The following is a 20,990-nucleotide window of genomic DNA, read 5'->3' on the forward strand; positions in this document are numbered from 1 at the left end:
CACGTGCTTTTCTCTGCCCTGGAACTGCAAACCAGAATTTTGCATGGGCAACAGAGTCACTAATCTGTAGCAGCTGCACCCAATGCCAACAATACATACCCTGTAATCTAATTCTGACTGTCTCTGGGCAGAGAGCTCCTGAAACTGTTGCTGCTTCTTGTTGCTGCCTCCAGGCCCTGCTGCTGCTGCTGTTGTCCTATTCGCTCCTGGTCAGTGCCCAGCCTGTCATCACAGACCTCTAATGCAAATCTCCTAAATTGTCTTAGGCTGGGAGAATGTCTCTCTCTGGCCTTTTATTAGCTCTGCCACTCGAAAATTTGATTTAATGAGTTATTTTAAAATTGTGAATTGAGGGGGGTTTCTGCCTGTAACTTGGCATCTTGGTTCTGCCTCCTGAGTTCACAAATTTTCAAAATATACCATTTGCCATGTCCTTGTTGCATATCAAGTTGCGTATGAAGTGTTCCAGGAGGACTAGCACCTCTGGAGTAAGGGCTTCCAAGCCTTTTTCAAGGCCGCTTATCCATCTTTGGTATCTACCTGGCACTCAACTCTCATCCATATCTCTAAGACACTGTAGCATGCTCAGTATCTACATTCTTGTAAAACCTTCTCCACAGATGAGCTAAACCAGACTGAAGGCAACTCACAGGCCTCAAACCCACTGGTGAGTTTGGGGGATGTCTACCCTAAGCACGTGAAGACATCCCCCCCCTCCCCATGGAATGGGTGGTTGAGAACAATTTGTTCCAATGGCCATGAAGGAAGCTAAAGTAGACTCTGTGGAGCATTTAAAGATTTCAGAAACCATGATCATCCACTGCATCCCAGGCCATCACCCAGTGATTCTGACTTTTGTTTTGTCACCGGATTTCAATGACACTGGAAGAGATTGTGAAGCTGACGACTTTATGCAACTCTGCCTCACTTAAATTCAATTCATGTGCAAGTCAAGACATCACCCTGTGACATCATAGGTCCTCTTCAAAAATGAAGAACAAACAACAATGAATTCTGTCACACTCAATACAGCAGCTGTTACAAACCTTTTTATGTCTCCAAAAACCTCTTGTGCTACCACTCCTCTCCCTGTCTCATATGTATGCCTCACCTCATACTTAACTGAAAAAAAGGTCATTGGCTGTGAGCTCCCTCTTGTCCCCTTCTCCTCATCTTGTATCCCATCCCCCAAATATCTCCCACAATCTCCTACTTTTTCCCAGTCTCTGATGATGAAGTGGCCCTTCATTTTGCCAAGGCCAGTTCCTCCATATTCATTCATGATTGCCTCCCCCCCCACCTTCTCTATCAAATTGCCTGCACTTCATCCCTAGTTCTAGTCTTTAATCATTTATTCTCTAGTTCCTTGCACTATGCCTACAAATACATTCATATCTTCCCTCTTAAAAAAAATCTTCATGTCATTCTATCCCTATAGTAATTATATTATATTTTTCCTACCTTTTCCCAATAAAGATTTTTTTTGTGAAAGACATCTACACTTGATACCTTCTTCCTTCATTCTCACTCTGTTCTAAACCCTTGCATTCTGGCTTCCAACCTTATCATTAAACTGGAAATGTATTTTTCCCCAGTTGCAAATCATCTATTCATTATTTAAAAAAAAAAACTCTCAAAACTCATCCTTTTTTACATTTGTGAAGCATCTACTCTCTCTCTTTTCTCTCTTTCTCTGTTCTGTCTCTCTGACTCTGTCTCTGTCTCTGTCTCTGTCTCTCTCTCTTACTGTCTCTCTCTAAATTTTCAGGCATACATTTCTTGCTGTCTACTGGACACTTCAAATTGCATGTCCTGTAGATAGGTGAAGCTCAATCTGTCCCAAAAAGAACTTAGCCTCCTTCCCCCAAACTTTCCCCTCACTTATGAACTTCTCTGTTACTTGCAAAAGCACCCCCTTCCTCCTCATAATTACTCCAGATTTGCAACTTTGGTGTCGTTCAACATTAAACATTTGATCAATCTTGTCATTTCTAATTTTATAGTATCTCTTATTATACATCTTCTCCTCTACTCACGCAGTCACCAACCTATATTGAGACTTTATGACTTCTTGCCTGGTCAATTGCAATGGTCACACATTTGACCTCCCTAATGTTTCTACTCACTACAATCTATCCTTCCACTCCCCTTCACCCACACACAGATTCTGAAGTGATAACCATGTCACTTGACTTCCTCTTACCTCCAGGATCAAAGATAAGATCCTTTGTTGCCATTTTGAGATCTTCATTATCTAGCCTTTTTGTCATTCCAGTTGTCTTAAACTTTATTCTCTACTCTATAGGCCAGGTATAGTGGATATACATGTACCTATACACACATGTGTGCATTACATACACAAATGTATACATGTATATATGTGTGTACAGACATATAGAGATATACACACATATATGACTATTATGACAATTTTTAGATGCATGCATACATACACACACGGACACACATTATACATATATATACATGTATACATATACATACATACATACATATCTGAATAAATATGTATATGTGTATGTATGTATTTACACATGTGCTCATGTATCTATACATGTATGTGTATACACACATACACTTGCATATATATGCACACACTCATTTATTGATAAATACACACATAGGCATATACATGAATACATATGCATTTGTTGCCTACTCTGTGTCATGTTCTCTGTGTGTGTCTAACAAGTTATGATAGTGGTCAACAATAATTTCTATTTACTTAATCCCCTCTCTTAATAATCTTAGAGGGAATATATTGCTTGTTAATGAAATATGCAGATAATAATAATTGAGAATAATGCAAACAAATGGAGTAATGAAATTGAGTCAGACTCTTTCTTGGCACTTAAGACCAGAAAAAATATTTTGAATAAAAACTAATGCACAGATATTAGCAGGGATAAGATAAAAACATGCAATGTAATTTTCTTTTGAAAAATGAATATTTCACATTTTCTATGAAAATAGTAAAAGCAATTGCCTAACAAATTGGAGCAAAATGAAATACAGTAACAATGAAGTCTAACTTATTTTCAATAAGACATAGACGCAGAGTTCTCTATTGGATAGTGTGTTGGCTTTGGAGTCAGACAGACTTGAAGTTTAAGTCCTATCCCTTACTCTTAAAAGCTTTTTGACTCTAGAGACTGGAAGTACCTTCTCCATGTTTCAGAGGATTCTCTAATTCAATGTAAATTGGAGCAGAATTACTGATCTGCATCTGTAAAAGGATTTACTCCACCTGGAATTCAATAAAGAGATGAAATCATTGGTGTACTCTTTCCTCATGTTAATTTTTTTGCAAGCAAAATGTGTTGTGTCATGAAATGAAGGAAGTAGATTATGTTTTGGGTAAAATCTAAGTTGAAATGCAGGCTTTGATTAAGAATTTCTCTTTAGGAACAAGAAAAACAATCATTGCAATATATTTATGGATACAAAATTCTGAAAATAATAGATATTTTTAAAATTAGCTTTTTGTTGAAAAAATTTTACTAAAGTAATTAAATGTAAAAATTGATTTTTACTGTGCCCTGTCTACAATTTCTAGCTGTATTTAAAATTTGCATGTATGACACTTAACCTTGAATCAGATTCAATGATTTAGATATTTAAATGAGCTGCCCTGAAAATCACTTATTGTCAAATTGATTTCAGTTTTCCTATAAAAACCATGCACATGCCTCTCTTTCTGGACAATAAACTTTAAGGTCAGGTTAGCATACAAGGGGTCTCCACTTCTTCCACCAGGGCCAACCACTTTAAATGAATTTCTTTATTCTTTGAATCAGAAAGGAAAGATAAATGTTATTAGGGAAATGTATTTACTTTCTGTAATTCTATCAGGGCTAATAATAAAACTATAAACTTAGTTATGTATCCCAGTATCTGATTACATAATTCTCTACAATCACCCATTAATTCTGAGGTTTATAATACTTGAAACTAAGCATTTTAGAATCCTAAATATAAGAAAAGAAAGGACTCTAGGAAGACACTAGTCCAATCACTTCATTTTACAGAAAGGAAAACTGAGGCCCAAAGAGGTTAAGAAACTAGTCTTTCATAAAACAAATAGTTAATGACAGAGGCACAAATTAAGCACAGTCCTCTGTATCTAAATCTAATACACTTTTCAGTATACTTCAATATCAAAAGTATACTTTTTTCCCCACAAAGAATTTAAGCTGGCTAATATCCATAGGAGAACAGAATAATTAGAAAATTTACAAATTCTTCTCTGACTTATATTTCCTTTCAAGTGCTATTCCTTTAAATCATCTTCTGTGTATTGATCAAGTGTGTTTATAAAGAAATTGACAATTTTGCTTTTTAAGTAAAGACTTCTAAAATCATACGCAATAGAATTTACTAATGGTCACATTAGTAATGGTCAGAAACCATCATATGTAAACAGTTAACCCGTTTGAAGGGTAAACCAAGAGTAATTCATTTATTTGACAAGATCTTTGGCTTCGCTCATTATTATCTTCACCTTTAGCTCAACATTCTAACATTTGTTTTTCATTTTTTTATTCTAAAATGTGGAAAGAGAATAAGGGACTATAATAACAGTTTTTTTTTAATGCTAGCTCCTTGTATACTGTGAAATCTTCATCAATATTTGAGAACTTCTATCCTTTTAAAAAAACTTTATTCCTCCAAAGTTATGCAGCAATCAGGGACACACTGAACTCTGTTTCTCTTAATATTGATCTCTTTCATCAATTCCTTTTGCACTCTTTAAAAAAAATAGAAAGTAGGTATAGGGAAGTAAACTGGTGAAATACACACACATATATAAAAAGAATCCAATACATTTCATATTGAACCTATAATTGCATTGGTAGAGACAGCAGTGAAGTGATTTTTATGTGTATCATGTTTAATACATATACGCAATAAGGGGACTATGAACAGATTATTTATGTTAAATATTTTAAAATAATTTTAAGTTTCAGGTTTTAGAATTAGACACTTCAGCTTTAGAAGGACTGGGTAGCTAAACCAACCCCAACTCACTATTTGGCATCTACCCACAGGCTTTCTTTCTTTAAAAAAAATTATTTATTTTATTTTTAACTTACAGAATAAAATAAGCACTTTCATAATATAGTATCATAAAAACAATGATTGTACATGAAACTGCAAATCTATTATGTACAATTTGCTATTCCTTTTAAATCTATAATAAAGTTATTATGGAAATTCCTTTTTTTACCTCCCCTCTCCCAATCACAATGGAACCTCACACAAATTCTTAATGGAATCAAACCCACCTTTTGCTCTATCCATGACTATTTGATTGCAGTTAACACAGTTCAGACATTCAAATTACAGTTCATAGAAGCATAGAACTTTGTGGTGGAAGGCACCTTTAAGATCATCTAGCTCAGTCTCCTCACTTTAAAGACAAAGGAAACTGAGTCCTAGAGTTGAGAGATTTGCTTGAGGCACAGATACTGGCAATTTACGTCAGTGCTGGACATGGACAAAGTACAAGAGGCCTTATTCCTTGAGTACAATGAGTCATGCAAGACACGGTATTTGGTCACAATAATAAGCAATCAATCTATTAATACACAGTTATTAAGCATATGCATATGCTTACTATAACATTATCCTAATCTAAATTAACAAGCATATTGAGTATATGTCAAGAATCATGCTATACACTATGGATAAAAATTAAAAGAGTGAAACAATCCCTACTCTTAAAAAGCTTTCATTTGGGGCCAGGGGTTCACATCATATATGGAATAAATGTATGGGATAGCTACTAGCTAACATTTATATGGTGCCTACTATGTGCCAGGTACTATGCTATTCTTTAAAATTATTATTTCATTTGATCCTCACAACAACCCTAGGAGGCTGGTGTTATTATTATCCCTATTTTACAGATGAAGAAACTGAGGTAAACAGGAGTTAAGTGACTTGCCCAGAGTCACACACCTAGTAATTTTCTAAGGCTGAATTTGAATTTAGGTCTTCCTGATTCCAGGCCCAGTACTCTATCCACTGCACCACCAATGGACCAAAATAAGTACAAAATAAACAAGTGGTAACTAGGGAAGAGAAGCATTAGAAGTTTTGGTGATTAGGACAGGTGTCATGTAAGGAGTTGTGCTTGAGTTGTGCCTTGAAGGAAGAAAGGGACTTTATGAATTGGTGAGGAGGGTAAGCATTCTAGTTATGGGAAGAGAAGACCAGACAGAACAAAGACACAGAGATGGGAAATAGAGGAAATGGAAGATCAGGGTTCAGAGACAGTTGCATTATCATATACTTAAATTTTGTAATCTAGTCCTGCAAATAAATCTCACGCAGCTTGAGAAAATGGACAAGTTTGAATTTGTGCTCTACCAATATTTCAGCAGTGGAGAAAAGAGATTTACAAACAAATCAGTTGGTCTGGATTAATGTTAAACATCTGGTAAAAAGACAGAGGTTACCATGGAGTCTAGGCATGCACAGTGATTAATCCTCACACATATACCATGGCATAGAAACAGTTTTTATCCCTTGTAAGTTATGAAAATGTGAGAGGATGTTGTGCTTCTTGTAGTGGAAAAAGTAGCAATGAATTAAGAAAATATAGTGCTTACTTGGAGAATACAAAATCAGTCACATCTTTTTTTTATTGTTTATCTAAATTTGAAATTAATTCATGCTTGAAACATCCTTTAATAGAACTTGATTTTAATGTATGAAATAAACTTTATGTTTCTGTGATAGCAACAATTTCTTAATAGTAAGATAATTCACTTCAATTAGTGCTAGAGATATTCTTTTGTAAATGAAAACCCTTTGGCCCTTTATAAAGTTATTATTCTTCCCCTCCCCCACTGTAATGCTATGCAATAACACTACACAAAACTCATAGACTAAGCATAGTTGGGAAAAGTTGCATCTATGTGCATGTGCACATTTATATAAATAGATGACTGGAAATAATCATGCATATATATATATATGTATAAATGTATATACACTAACTGGAAAACAGTTTATAATTTCTGTCAGTGCCTTTGTTTAACAGTGGAAAATTTACCTTGTTTTTATTGAACTACAACCTCTAACTAATGTCCCAAATCTTTCAAGACTAATCAGACATAGAAGAAAACCTAATGTGTTTTTAAGCTGATTTAAATACATTACAAATCTAATAATATGTATTTTTTAAAAGATCACAGGATTATAAATTTATGACTGTGATGGACCTTAGATGCAGTATAGTCCAATGTCCTCATTATACAGATGAGGAAACTGACACCTGGAGAGGTTAAATGATTCACCTACTGTCACACAGATAGGTAAGTGGACCAAGCAGGATCAAATCCAGGTCTTCTAATTCTAAACTCTTTCCACTACTTCACACTAATTTGTATGTAAATATGTGTATACATATATAATGAAATTGAATTTATATCAATTCATTCCTACATACAAATATATATATGTCTATATATGTATACATGTATATTTATCTCTCTATTTCTCTGTCTAATGATACATGAAAAGTAGAAAGGACCTCTCAAGGTATCTATAACTTTTTTTTTCTCCTTTAATAACAGTGAGCATAAATTATTACACAAAGAAGTAGAAATAGCGCTAAAGAAGACAAAGAAGAATCACTGAATAAAACAAAGACTATGGAGGTGATCCATGGAGGAGTCTGCACACATCTGAAGGCATTGAGATTTAGTTCCAGTGCAAGACCTTATTATTACCAAAAAAAGGAAAGTAAAATGTGATTTTTCTTTACCTGTGTAAAATTACATGAGAATAACCTACACATGTATCAGGGACATCTTTAATACAGATATGAAAAGGGATAATATAAACTTTGTTAATAATATATAGTGGACTATATCTTCACTGAAAAAAAAAGAGAGAACAGAAAAACCCTTGAGGTTTATCACTCATCAATCCATTAAAAATGCTTCTTTATGAATAGGTATGAAAGCATATTAAAGGCTGTCCTCTAACTAGATAACTACTATGCATATATCAAAATCCAACAAGCTGTCTTAGCAGAAGTAATAAGTGAAATAACATTTTTTGTTGGCTGTTTGATCATTAATATAAATCAATTAAAAAGCATCTATTAAGTACTTACTTTTTTGAAGTCATTGCTTGATATAATTTGATTATAATTTCAATATTTCAATTAATTGATTTACTTTTATTTCTAAATATTCTATGCATCTTAAAACATTCTGAGGAGCACTCAGTGGGTTTTGACAGTCTGTCAATGAGGTTTATGACATATAATAGATGAAGAACCTCTTTTTTATATTATAGGTTGGCAGCACTTTTCTGATGCCAATGCACAGTGACAGAAAGACTAGCCAATATTAGCTGTCCCTCAACAAACTTTAATAGGGTGATAGGTTTCTTTCATTAAATGGACTTGGATACCAGGTAGGTAAAGAGAAGATCAAGAAAAAGAGGCAAGGTTCAGCCTATTTTAAATATTTCTTTGACCTTGAGTCGATACTCCATTAAGAGATGTGATCCCTTGGTACTTTGGATTTTATCAAAAGATGCTCCCTCTTTCCCCTCCCACGATATGCACTTGGAAATTTTCATTTGCTGACCAAAAATGAAAAGCTATGCTTGAAATTTCTGAAACCAGAAAAATGCCTAAGGTATGGTGGGATATCTGACAGGGAATATGTTGGAGAAAATTGTTTCATTTTTCATGCATAAATTATATCAGAGGTTATGGGATATTTAATCTTATCTCAGGAAAAGTCTGATGAGTCAGGAATGAAACCACTTATTGGTTTAAGAAGTTGGCCTTTCTGTTTAGGGTAGCTAAATCCAAACTTTAAGACATGGAAATTGATTTTAATTTGTCATGCTTCTATGTTACTAATTTAGACCATGACTCTAAGCCCCTCAAAATTTAAAGAATATCATATATTTAGAGTAAGTTAAAATCCTATTAATTCAAAGAAGGATTATGTAAATCAATAAACAGAAAGTCACTTGGTTTCTTTACATAGTCAATGGACCCTGAACCATTTCTTAATTATTATATGGGACACTTTTATGTATTCAGAGAGTAACAAAAGAAAAGAAAAGAAAAGAAGAGGCACAGGACTAATAGGCAGGCTTCTAGATCCAACTTTTCCACTAACAAATGAAATCACTTTGGATAAGTCACTTCACCTGCCTTGTCCACAGTTTGATCATATGACCAAGAAGGGAATGAGACCTCTAAGGCTCCTTCTAGTACTAAAATTCAGTGCTCTGAAATGTGAGTTCATTCCTGACACTTGGCTATTCAAACATTTTTAATAAAAACTGGATGAGGGGATGCCAAAACTAGTTTATGAATACCTAATGTCAGCAACAAATTTTCACCTACTGACTTTAGAAAAGTAAAGTAATTTTACTTGTATCTGAATAGCCTAAAAAGGCCCATTAGGATAAAAAAGAATTCATTCTGAAGAAGTAGCTACAAAAGGGTCAGGTCACAAGAGTGCTTGCATGTCAGATGGAGCAATATATGTAATTTATTTAAACTTATTCATGAGCAATTTCATAGGACAGAGAAAAATTATATCTACTTAATATTTTCTTTCCATTTGTATTAGTTATGCCACCTGATGAGTCACCTTATTTTCTCTGTTAAAATAACTTTCCAACTTTGTTTTTCTTTTAATCTATAACATATTGTTGTTCATGATGTTTTTTAGTACAAAGTGATGTATTTTAAAAAGTAGAATAGAAAATAATGTACTCAATTACTTGTAAGATGGTGATTATGTTGTCTTCATTATCTACTGCAGCAAACATGTCTTTCTGTCAGCATGAACTTAGCAGTGACTCTTCATTGTCTTTTGCTATGGGAAGAAAAACAAGATGGCTAAAGGAGTACTTAGCACAATGTCTAACATAAAGAAGTAGTTCAATTTTTTTTCAATTGAGTAGAATGGCCTATATCTCTAGCCCATGAACATTAGACTAAGAAGAATTGAATTGCTTTTATGAAGGTATCTTATTTTTAAACATATTCTAACTTTGTTAAGCAGAGTAGGTAATATAGTGACTAGTCTGGATTTAGTCAAGAAGTTCTGAGTTTGAAATCTGCCAAAGTGCCTACTAGTTACGTGACCCTAGGCAACTCATTTAATTTCTCTCAGTCTCAGTTTCTTCCCCTTTAGTATAGGAATAATAAGATCATCTCTTTCAAATGATTATTTTCAAGATCCACTGAGGTAACATAGGTAAAGCACTTCGCATATCTTAAAGCACTATATGTGTTGGTTTGTTATTAAAATATTTAAGAAAAATAAACTCTTTTCTTTTTCCTATTTCCCCTTCTGAAGTAGGTTTATATCCTCTAGAAAAACATGATTTAAAGTTCATTTTTAAAATATCTCCAGAAATGGCATTGTTATTGAAAAAAAAATGACTATATAGGCCAGTCTGAGAAAGAAAAAAATGGTGGAATGAAATACCTCAGAGGACATTTTTGTTGTACAACATTTGGCCTTAAATAAATGTATGGGCTTGCTACTGAAAATATATTATGTATGTCAAAGGAACAGTAATTAAACTGCTCCCTCTAAGCCTTTTTGATAGGCCATTTTCAGAATGAATGGTCGAGGCTGAGAAAGGGCACTTGGCATTTAAGAACCCTACCTTTAGGATATTATTCTGCTTGATTTTTCCCTTCCCATAATTTTTACTTTTTCCTCAACTTAGAATAAAGTTAACATCTGCTATTTTAGTGAAAGATGACCTTACACACAAACATAAAATAAAAGTTGTTTATGGTATACCTTTAATTATTTTTGTCATTGAATAGAAATGATTAATAAGCATGAACACATATAAATCTTAAAGAAGGATGACAGATTTAATAGGTTGGTCATGGTAAAAATGGCAAATTTTGCAGTTTGTCATTGATGAATGGAAATTGATATAAACCACAAAGTCACTTGTAGAAAATTGTTTAAAGTAATTATTACCTGTTTAAAGTTGTTTTCTGATGAATGAACATTAAAAAGAAAAATGGCAGTTTCTGATCAGGACCTGCAATTTCTTCCTTAATATTAAGCTTTTCATATATAATACTAATGATGTGAATTCTTTCTAATCTTTGAGGCCTCAGATAAAAGTTTAATTAGTCTTGGTACAGGAAAAAAAAGATTTAGCACTATATAAAAGTCATTTGATTTTTTTAAACTAAAACAACTGATTTTCTTTTTTTCTTTCTCACATATTCCAGCATGCAATTTACCACTCATGAAGTCACTGATATCCTGGAGAGACCTTTCTGAGCACCATAAATACCTGAACAATCTTTTATTTCAGTCAACAGGGGGACATAGTGAAAGGATCTGTGGAAAGACCTTTGCAAAATTTGGTTGAAAGTCCAGGATTAATTTAGACCTCTTCCTTCTTGTGTGTTTTCTGCTGTCTTTCTACTTGGTTATTTCCCCTTCTGTCTCTCTTTCCCTATATCTCTTTCCTCTACATTTGCTTCTCTGACCACGACATTCTTTTAAGATACTGAATTAAAAAAAATTAAATGCAAAATAGTTAATTTTGGTCAGTCTAATGTATAAATAAATTGATAGGTATTTATTAAATGACTGATTAACTCTTGAGTTTGACTATTTGTTAAGGGTATAAATACAAAGAATGAAATCACTCCTACTCTCAAGGAACTAACATTCTAGTGAGGGAGCCAACTAGCCAGTATGTATATAGCTGTTTAAATTTTACTAAGTACTCGGTTAGTATTATCTCATTTCATCTTCTTAACAACCCTCCTGGCCTCTTAGGGAGATATTCAATCTCTTGGCTCCAGGCATTGTGTTTTGCTCCCACTCTAGTAAGCAATGCCATTACTTCTCAACATAGGCTTTAAATCCCAATTAAAATCCCATCTTCTGAAGCGGAGTCTTCACTAATCTCTCTTAATTCTAGTGCCTCCTCTCACTTAATTATTTCTTATTTATCCTGTTGATAAGAGCGTTATCAAATCAAAAGTTAAAAACTTTTGAGCAAGGCATGACATGGTGAGTCTTGAGTGACTAAGAAGTAGGAAGGATCAATTATGATCCTATTACCAGAAAAAGCATGGTGGCTTTTAGAGAAGCAAGAGGGGATGAAAGAGAGACAGGCTGAAAAAGTAGAATCAACATGACATTTGGTTAACTATAAAGATTGAAAGAGAAAGAAATGTCAAGGATGACTCCAATTATGAACCTACCATTATTCTTCTTGAACCCAAAGTCGCTATGCCATCTAAAAAAACAAACAAACAAAAAAACCTTCCTTTTTCTAAATAAATAAATAGATAAATGAATGAATGAATGAATGAAAAAATGCATAAATGAATGGATGGACAGATAACAAATAGATTAAATTTCACTTTAAATTGTATACCATTATGATAAATTAATGGAATGCATCTAGGTGGAAAAGACTTGCATATTTAAGATATATTATAATTGAACAAAACTTTAAAAAAGAGATGATTCACCATAACAAAAACAACAATATCAAAAACAGCATCAGTGATACAAATATGCCTTCAGCAAACTCTCTTACTTGTCCACAAGAAATTTGCACATTGATAAAATTAATTGTTGGTCTATTTGTGTGATTTAGAAAACTGGATGATAATATTTATATTGGAAAAGGAAAGTTTTTCATGAAAAAAGCATGACATACAATTATTAACTTCATCATTGTTTATTTTGGACAAGCAAATTAAATCTGCCACTTCCTTGAAATAATGAAAGGGTTATTTATTTTGACTTGAATCTCTTTTTTCAGTGTTAAAAGAAAAATCCTGTGTGAGGAAATTGCTTTTACTAGTTCACATCAGCAACTATTCTATCCTTGTAGTATTAGAAAGTTATTTGGGGAGTGGAGGAGGAAATTAGAGGAAAGTAACTTGACCAGAGTCACAGAGTCAGTGACAGGGTAAGAGCACTGAAGGGTTAAAAAGTTTTCACAAGATCACATAATTTATATATTTCAGATCTAGGACTCAAAAACAGTTCTTCTTAACTCTGAGGATAATTGATTTTCACTACAAATTGTCTCTCAAATTAAGTATTGAATTAATAAAATCAGGATTATTTCAAGAAGATGAAAATTTTGTTGCTAGCTGTCACCAAGTTCACTTGGCAAAACCTAACTCAAACTAGTCATAAATTTTATGCCAGGCATAGTAACCTGGATTTAAGTGAGAATTTCCAGGTGCTGTATGATCCCTATACCTGACAACATTCAATCATAGAATAGGGCAAGAGACTTCCCTAAACAATTTATTTTTTAGTCAAAGACAAGGTTTAGTAGAAAATCCTTCATATTGGGCAGACTCTTAAGGAATCTAAGCAGTGGCAAGATTATAAGAATCTGAGCACCTGAATAGAGACAAGTTGGACCTTATATGCAGAAAGACTGTGGGAGGGACCTAGGAGTGGCCAAGTAGTTTGGGGTGACTGGAGGATGGGTCTAAGGAGGGTCTGGATAGGATTGGCCAGTAAACTGGGATGAATGGAATGCCAGGGACCGGGGCCACATGGCCAAGGGAGAATGGAGTCTAGATGGGATTAAGGGTGGGAACTGGCCAGGGGCAATTGGGAGGTAACAGAACAGATTGGGTTTAGGCACAATGAGAGGCCAGTTGGTAGGATTATAGCCTCAGGTAAACACCAGAGATCTAGCCAGGTGGGAAAGTCCAGGGTTTTTCCTTTTTGGGGTCCAGATCCCAAATACATGATCTTTTCCTTTTAGGGGTTCAGATCCTATTCCCATCATTCCCCCCTCAAACAAATAGGACCCAAATTCTTTTGGGGTAAGGGTTAAGGTCTTGGCTTCTGAAATTGCTTCCTGCCAGCAAGGGACATAGAGCTGTCCCTGCCTTAAGGGGGTCCCAAAGAGGTTGACCAGAACATAGCACAGGCAGCATCCAGGAGAAGATGGGGGGACATTGGCTGGTATTAACTGTTTGCTACCAATTGTAGGTGAATGGCCTGTAGACTGGAAGACACAAATCTGACAGAAAATGCTGTAGGACCCAGATATAACAGGAGAAAACATCCTTAGCTCTCTTTGGATTCAGATAATTCAGTTTTCCAACCATGTAGTATCAAATTCACCTCATAGAGAGGCTTAGGAATAGCCAGGTGGGTAACATTCCTTTTCAAAGGAACATAATGGGGAAACTGAGCCAGGAGGATTCCATCTTAGACTGAGGCAAATATTGTCTACTTAGTTTTTCCTTTTGTTGACTTTCCACCAGCATCATATTCTCTCTGAGTAGCTTGTGGTATTTCTCTCAGGTGGTGGATTATTGATTATCGATGGGTTATTATGGTCCATCAGACAACTCAAAATAAAATCCCATGAGCTTTTATCTCAAAGCAAGTTTCACTAATCACAGCTTAGGAAAATCTTTTCTAGGAATTACATCTCAAATTTAAATTTGTTCTGCACAAAAAGCCAATCATTAGAGATTATTTCTATATACTTCAAATTCTCAACAAGACAAAAGCCAAACAAGCTTTTTGGCAAGTTTACATATTAAAACAATAACCAACGATAGTCAAATTATTTTAGCTGTAACCAAATTCTCAAAAGTTGCTTTACATAACTGATAAAAAAGTTCATCAATTTGAAACTTAAAACAAATCCATTACCAATCAGGTGACTTCAGTTTTGTTAAGTGCATTTCCAAATTACTTTACGCAGATAATCAACATCTCATCATTAACAGTTAAAACTGCAACTTTAAAAGAGCATGCTTACCCAAAATTTAGAGGTTAGCTTCTTTAACCTGATCAGGATGTGCTGAACCTGGGTGTTGCTTCCAGGCAAAGGTTGCCCCAGGGTCCATGGCCATTGCCCATGGGAGGGGGCCCATGCTTCAGAGAACAAATTCAGAGTGGGGGGAGGGTGAAACTCTTTTCCTGTATGAGGGGGATTAACAGTTACCCTCTTGACTCAAGGGAAAGGAGTGGGAGAAGGGAGTGACCAGGATTATAAGGAGGTGTTTCAAAACTCTTTAATGGAATGGGGGGGGGGGTGTGGAGCTAAGATGGTGGAATAAAAGCAGTGACTTGATTGAGCTTTCCCCCAAACCTTTCCAAATATCTGTAAAAAATGGCTCTAAACAAATCCTAGAGCTTCAGAACCCACAAAAAGAGAGTGAAACAAATTTCCAGCCCAAAACAATGTGGGTGGTTGATTGGAAAGGTCTATTACACTAGCCTGGGAGAGGGGCTCAGTTCAGTGTGGATGTGCAGGCAAAGACCAGGCCTCAGCCAACCTGGAGTAGGCCTCATGGGAATGAATCATGGGCAGCTGTGGTGGTTTCCAGACTTCTCAACCCACAAATGCCAAAGACAACTTAGAAAGTAAGCAGGAAAGGTCTGTGACCACAGTGAGACAGAAGCTCATTCCCAGCCTTGGACCCTGGTGCAGCCCTGGGGCAGCAGCTGCTTCCAGAGGTCTGAGCCCACAGAATGACAGGGAATTGAGTGGCTGATCAGACGAAGATTGCTGGTGCTTGGATCTGGATCACAGTTCTGAATGGCAGTCCTGGGGCAAGGAGGAGCTCTGGCATAGTGGAGCTTGTAATGGTGGTGGAGAGTCAATCCTCCCCACAGTTCTAAGGGAGAAAAGAGTGCTTGTGGTTACTCATAGACCAGAACTCAGGCCAGGAAAAGAGTAAACACCTCGCCCTTGATTGTACCACCTTGGAAGAACTGGAAATTTACAGGTCCCTACAAGTATCTCTGAAAACAGCTGCTCAAAACACCCGAAGCTTGGGACAGTATATTCTGCACACTAGAAGCAGACCCCTACCTTAACAAAGAGATTAAAAGTTAAGTAATTGGCTGGCAACATGAGCAAAGTGCACAAAAAAAGTCAGACTATAGAATCTTTCTTTGGTGACAGAGAAGATCAAAATATACAACCAGAAGAAGACAACAAAGTCCTACATCCAAAGCCTCCAAGAAAAATATGAATCAGTCCCAGGCCATGGAAGAGTTCAAAAAGCATTTTGAGAAGCAGGTAACAGAGGTAGAGGAAAAACTGGGAAAAGAAATGAGAGTGATGCAAGAAAATCATGAAAAACAAGCCAACAGCTTGCTAAAAGAGAACCAAAAAATACTGAAGAAAATAACAACTTAAAAAATAGCCTAACCCAAATGGTAAAAGGGGTACAAAAAGCCAAAGAGAAGAAGAATGCCTTAAAAAGAAGAATCAGCCAAATGGAAAAGAAAGTCCAAAAATTCACTGAAGAAAACACTTTCTTAAAAATTAGAATGGAGCAAATGGAAGCTAGTGACCTTATGAGAAATCAAGACATTGTAAAACAAAACCAAAATGATGAAAAAATAGAAGACAATATGAAATATCTCATTGGAAAATAACTGTCCTGGAAAATAGATCCAAGAGAGAGAATTTAAAAATTATTTGACTGTCTTAAAGCCATGACCAAAAAAAGAGCCTAGACAATATCTTTCAAGAAATTATGAAGGAAAATTGCCCTGATATTCTAGAACCAGAAGGTAAAATAGAAATGGAAAGAATCCACTGATCACCTACTGAAAGAGATCTCCAAAGGAAAACTCCTAGGAATATTGTAGCCCGATTCCAGAGTTCCCAGGTGAAGAAGAAAATATCACAAGCAGCCAGAAAGAAACAATTCAAGTACTGTTGAAACACAATAAAGATAACACAAGATTTAGCAGAATTAAGGAACTAGAGGACTTGGAATATAATATTCCAGAGGTCAAAAGAAATAGGATTACAACCAAGAATCACAACCCAGCAAAACTGAGTATAATTCTTCAGGGGGAAAAATGGATATTCAGTGAAACAGAGGATTTTCAAGCATTCTTGATGAAAAGACCAGAGCTGAACATAAAAATTCACTTTCAAATACAAGACTCAAGAGAAGCATGAAGAGGCAAACATGAAAGAGAAATCATAAGGTACTTCTTAAGGTTGACCTGTTTACGTTGCTGCATGGAAAGACATTTGTAACTCTTGAAACCTTTGTCAGTATTAGGGTAGTAGGAGGGAAAATATATGTGTGTGTGTGTGTGTGTGTGTGTGTGTAGATAGATAGATAGATAGATAGATAGATAGATAGATAGATAGATAGATAGATAGATAGATAGATAGATAGATAGATAGATTGCACAGAGTGAGTTGGAGATGAACGCGTAATATCTAAAAAATCATATTAAGGGGTGAGAGTGGATTATACTGGGAGAAGGAGAGAGGTAGAAAGGGGTAAATTATCTCACATAAAACAGATAACAAAAGGCTTTTAGAGTGGAGGGGAAGTGGAGGAAGGTGAGAGGGAATGAGTGAATCTTATTCTCATTGCATTTGGCTTAAGGAAAGAATAATATATATACTCAATTGGGTATGGAAATCTATTTTACCCTACAGGAAAATGGGGTGGGGAATGGGATAAGAAGGGAGTGGATGATAAAAGGCAGGGCAGATTTGGGGAGGTGGTAATCAGAAGGAAACACTTCTGAGGAGGGACAGGGTCAAAAGAGAGAGTAAATGGGGGACGGATAGGAAGAAGGAAAATATAGCTAGTTTTTCACAACATGACTACTATGGAAGTGTTTTGCATGACTACACATGTATAACCTGTATCAAATTGCTTGCCTTATCAGTGAGGGTGGGTGGGAGTGAGGAAGGGAGAAAACTTGGAACCCAACATTTTAAAAACAAATGTTAAAAATGTTTTTCACATGCAACTGGGAAATAAGATATACAGGCATTGGGGTATAGAAATCTATCCTGTTCTACAGGAAAATAGAAAAGGAAGAGAATAAGAGAAAGGGGGGAGGAGAAAGAAGGGAGGTAGGTATGGGCTATTTAGAATGCATGCCATCTTGGGGTGGAGGGAGGGAAGAGATGTGGAGAAAATTTAGAACTTGTGGAAGTGAATATTGAAAACTAAAATAAATAAATTAATAAAATAGAAAAGAGATAAAAAAATAGAAAAAGTATCATTCCAGGGTTTTCATAATTTTCCATTTGGAAAATATTGCATTTTCCCCCCAACCCCTACCTCCAGCCCTGGTCCCAACACTGAATCCCACAGGCAAAGAGTTTTTATTCATGTGCATATATATATATAGATATCTCTAGCTATATATAAATAAATTCATATGCCTATAAAATAAAACAACAACAACAAAAGCCCTTAATTGTTGATCACAAAACCTCCAGAATCTCCTAAGATGTTTTTACCTATTCCAAATTTTCCCTGTGACCTCCATGAAGGAGGATTCAGAGGTGTAAAGGGAAGGGAGTAAATAACTCAGGTACCCAAAAAACATCTGCAGTTTTCTCAATTCCCTAGCACAGAAAGAATTGACAGAATTGGGAATACATTTCCAGATATGGCATCCATCCTTGTCCTCTATGCTGCAGAAGGTGGACCCAGGTCTATGGTCTTGAACCGACCCAGTGGAATGAGAGCCTAAGAATGTCAGGCCAAGTGCAAGACAGCCTCACAACTGCCTGCCCTAAAAGAACCTCCAAGCCTTCCTAGGTTCTTGGAGTGTGACCCCAACTGCAAGACAAGAAAGAAGGGAGGAGAGGCTAACATTCCTTCCAGTCTTGGCTGGAGAAGAACTTGAGGTTTGGCAGTTTTCTCTGTATAGGGCACCAAATGTTGAGGCCTAGAGGTTTAGGGGTGCTGGAGCCTCAAAATCACAACTTGTGGGTCCTGCCCAAATGAATTCAACCCAAGCCTTCTTTCAGCTAAAGACAAGGTTTATTCAAAACATTCATCATATTGTGCAGATTCTTAAGGAATCTAAGCAGTGGCTAGATTTGAAGAATATGAGCAGTGCCTAGATTACAAGAATCTGAGCTGTGGCTAGATTATAAGAATCTGAGTCCCCTGAACACATGTAAAGACTCATTTTCTTTAACTATTATTCTAAGCTTGAACAACAAAGGCAACAAATATAGCCCATGGCCATAAACAAACTAAGGGTTCAGAGGAATGCATGGAGGGTTTTGGGGCTAAGAAATGCTCTTCAGGATAGATAGAAACTGTTTTCCAAGTTGGGATTAAATTTGCACATCCTACATGGAGGGGTAGATGAAAATCTTACAAAATTCTATATATTTCCAAAAGTTCATGTAGAATAGCAGTTTTCCAAATAACACTTTCCAACTATGAAATTTGTTTACTTAAAATCTTAGGATTTTATGGCTTACTTTGAAAGTGTGATCTGGCTTATGAAAATATTTCACACATTTATGATCTGTTTTTGAACTATCAGAATGTCATAAATAAGAAAATAACAATAACAAAATTGAATCATTTCCATCTTCAATATGAACTAAAGCATTCTCACAAATCAGACTTAGGGTACCATAATCAAAAGACTGCTTTTTACTGTAAAATCCACACTACCTTAAAAATAAAATTATCTTCTAAAGCTGGAACTTTCATGAATCTCAAAATCTTTGAAACCTAATGGTCACAGGTAGATGGAAGATCATGAGAAAAGGCATAGATATTAAAATAAGCAGAAACCAAGTGAGCTGGAAAGGGGTAAAGGCTGCATTTCCAAAGTAGTAGGAAATATCTTGAAATGATGGCTCATTCTATATGGTGAAGACCAAGTAGAGGACATTATATTTGATGTGAGAAACAGGATGAAAAAGTGGGGGAAAAGACTGTATCTTTTTTATTGCCATTGTGACTTTGCACTAATCATTTATTTTATCTTGGCCTCAGTTTTCTTACATTTAAATGACAGACTGGATGATCCCTAAGATACCTGACAACTAAAAAAAAAAAAAAAACAACCAAAAAAGCAAAATCTATGATTCTAGACTTTTTTGTAGAAGCATTACAGAACTAACCAACTTTAAAAAAAATCCATGAGAATACCATCAGGGAGTTACTTAATATAATCATAGGTGGGATAGGAGAAAGAATAACTTCCTAGATTATTTTTTCTTTCAAACATTTATGAATGTGCAAAGAACTCCACAAATTAACTTATGCTGTATTTAAAAGTTAATGGAAATCTGCCAAACAGAGTAGACATAAAATATACTGATGCTATCGATCAACTGTTAAATAATTGTTTGGTAAAACATTATAAATGGCCTTCTAGGTAAATAATAATAACCCCTCCTAAAAAAACATGATGCACTTGGCAGAAATCAGTTTTAAGATTGGTGCAAAAATATTTTGGCTATAATTAATCAAATGCAAAAGTTGTATGTCAATTTTCTTATATTTCAAATATGTCAATTGTTAAGTTAATTTGTTACATCTCACAAGTCCTTTAATAAACTCTGAAGGACAGATGTTACCTATGACCCAGGGCATCCTTGGTCTGAACTCAAACAGACTATGCTTGGCCTTGGGTGGTTACCCCACCTTTTACTTTTTGACTCATTATTGATGACATTTAGCATTTATTTGAGAAAAATTCTGTTTATACCTTATACATAGATCCTGTGTGGGTCTACATAGATGAGGAGAACAGGATCCCTTGCTTCTCTATAATCAGTCAGAGTAACAAATGGCACTGGGTCCGGATAGCTTTTATTTTACCCCAAAGAAAATGAAGATGATGCAAATGCTTTGAAAGAACTTGTAAACAAAGTAAAGAAAACACAAAGAGATTCTCAATATTCTACACATATTGAACAGAATTCTCCCTGTACGGTTGGTTACATTTTCCATAGCACCTAGACTCCATCAAATTCAGTGCTACACCATGAATTGAACATCCTTAGAAGGGAACTAATTTAGATTTTCCAGAGGGGAAGGGGAAGAAAAACAAACAAACAAACAAAAAACAGTTATTCTAGTGAATTTTTTTTATCCCATTAGTGTACAATATGGTGTTCTCAAGACTCATAATGCAAGACTGTGGGGTGTACTCCCCCTGGAAAAGAAATTAATTAGT

General features: G+C 35.3%; 1 pseudogene; it reads left to right on the forward strand.

The window, feature by feature from the left end:
- LOC114024448 overlaps positions 1-242 on the forward strand; it is a 123,813-nt pseudogene extending 123,571 nt beyond the window's left edge.
- The last annotated feature ends 20,748 nt before the right edge of the window (positions 243-20,990 follow it).

This window comes from Vombatus ursinus, unplaced genomic scaffold (genome assembly GCF_900497805.2).
Source record: "Vombatus ursinus unplaced genomic scaffold, bare-nosed wombat genome assembly UNPS02014821.1, whole genome shotgun sequence".
Classification (NCBI taxonomy): Eukaryota; Metazoa; Chordata; class Mammalia; order Diprotodontia; family Vombatidae; genus Vombatus; species Vombatus ursinus.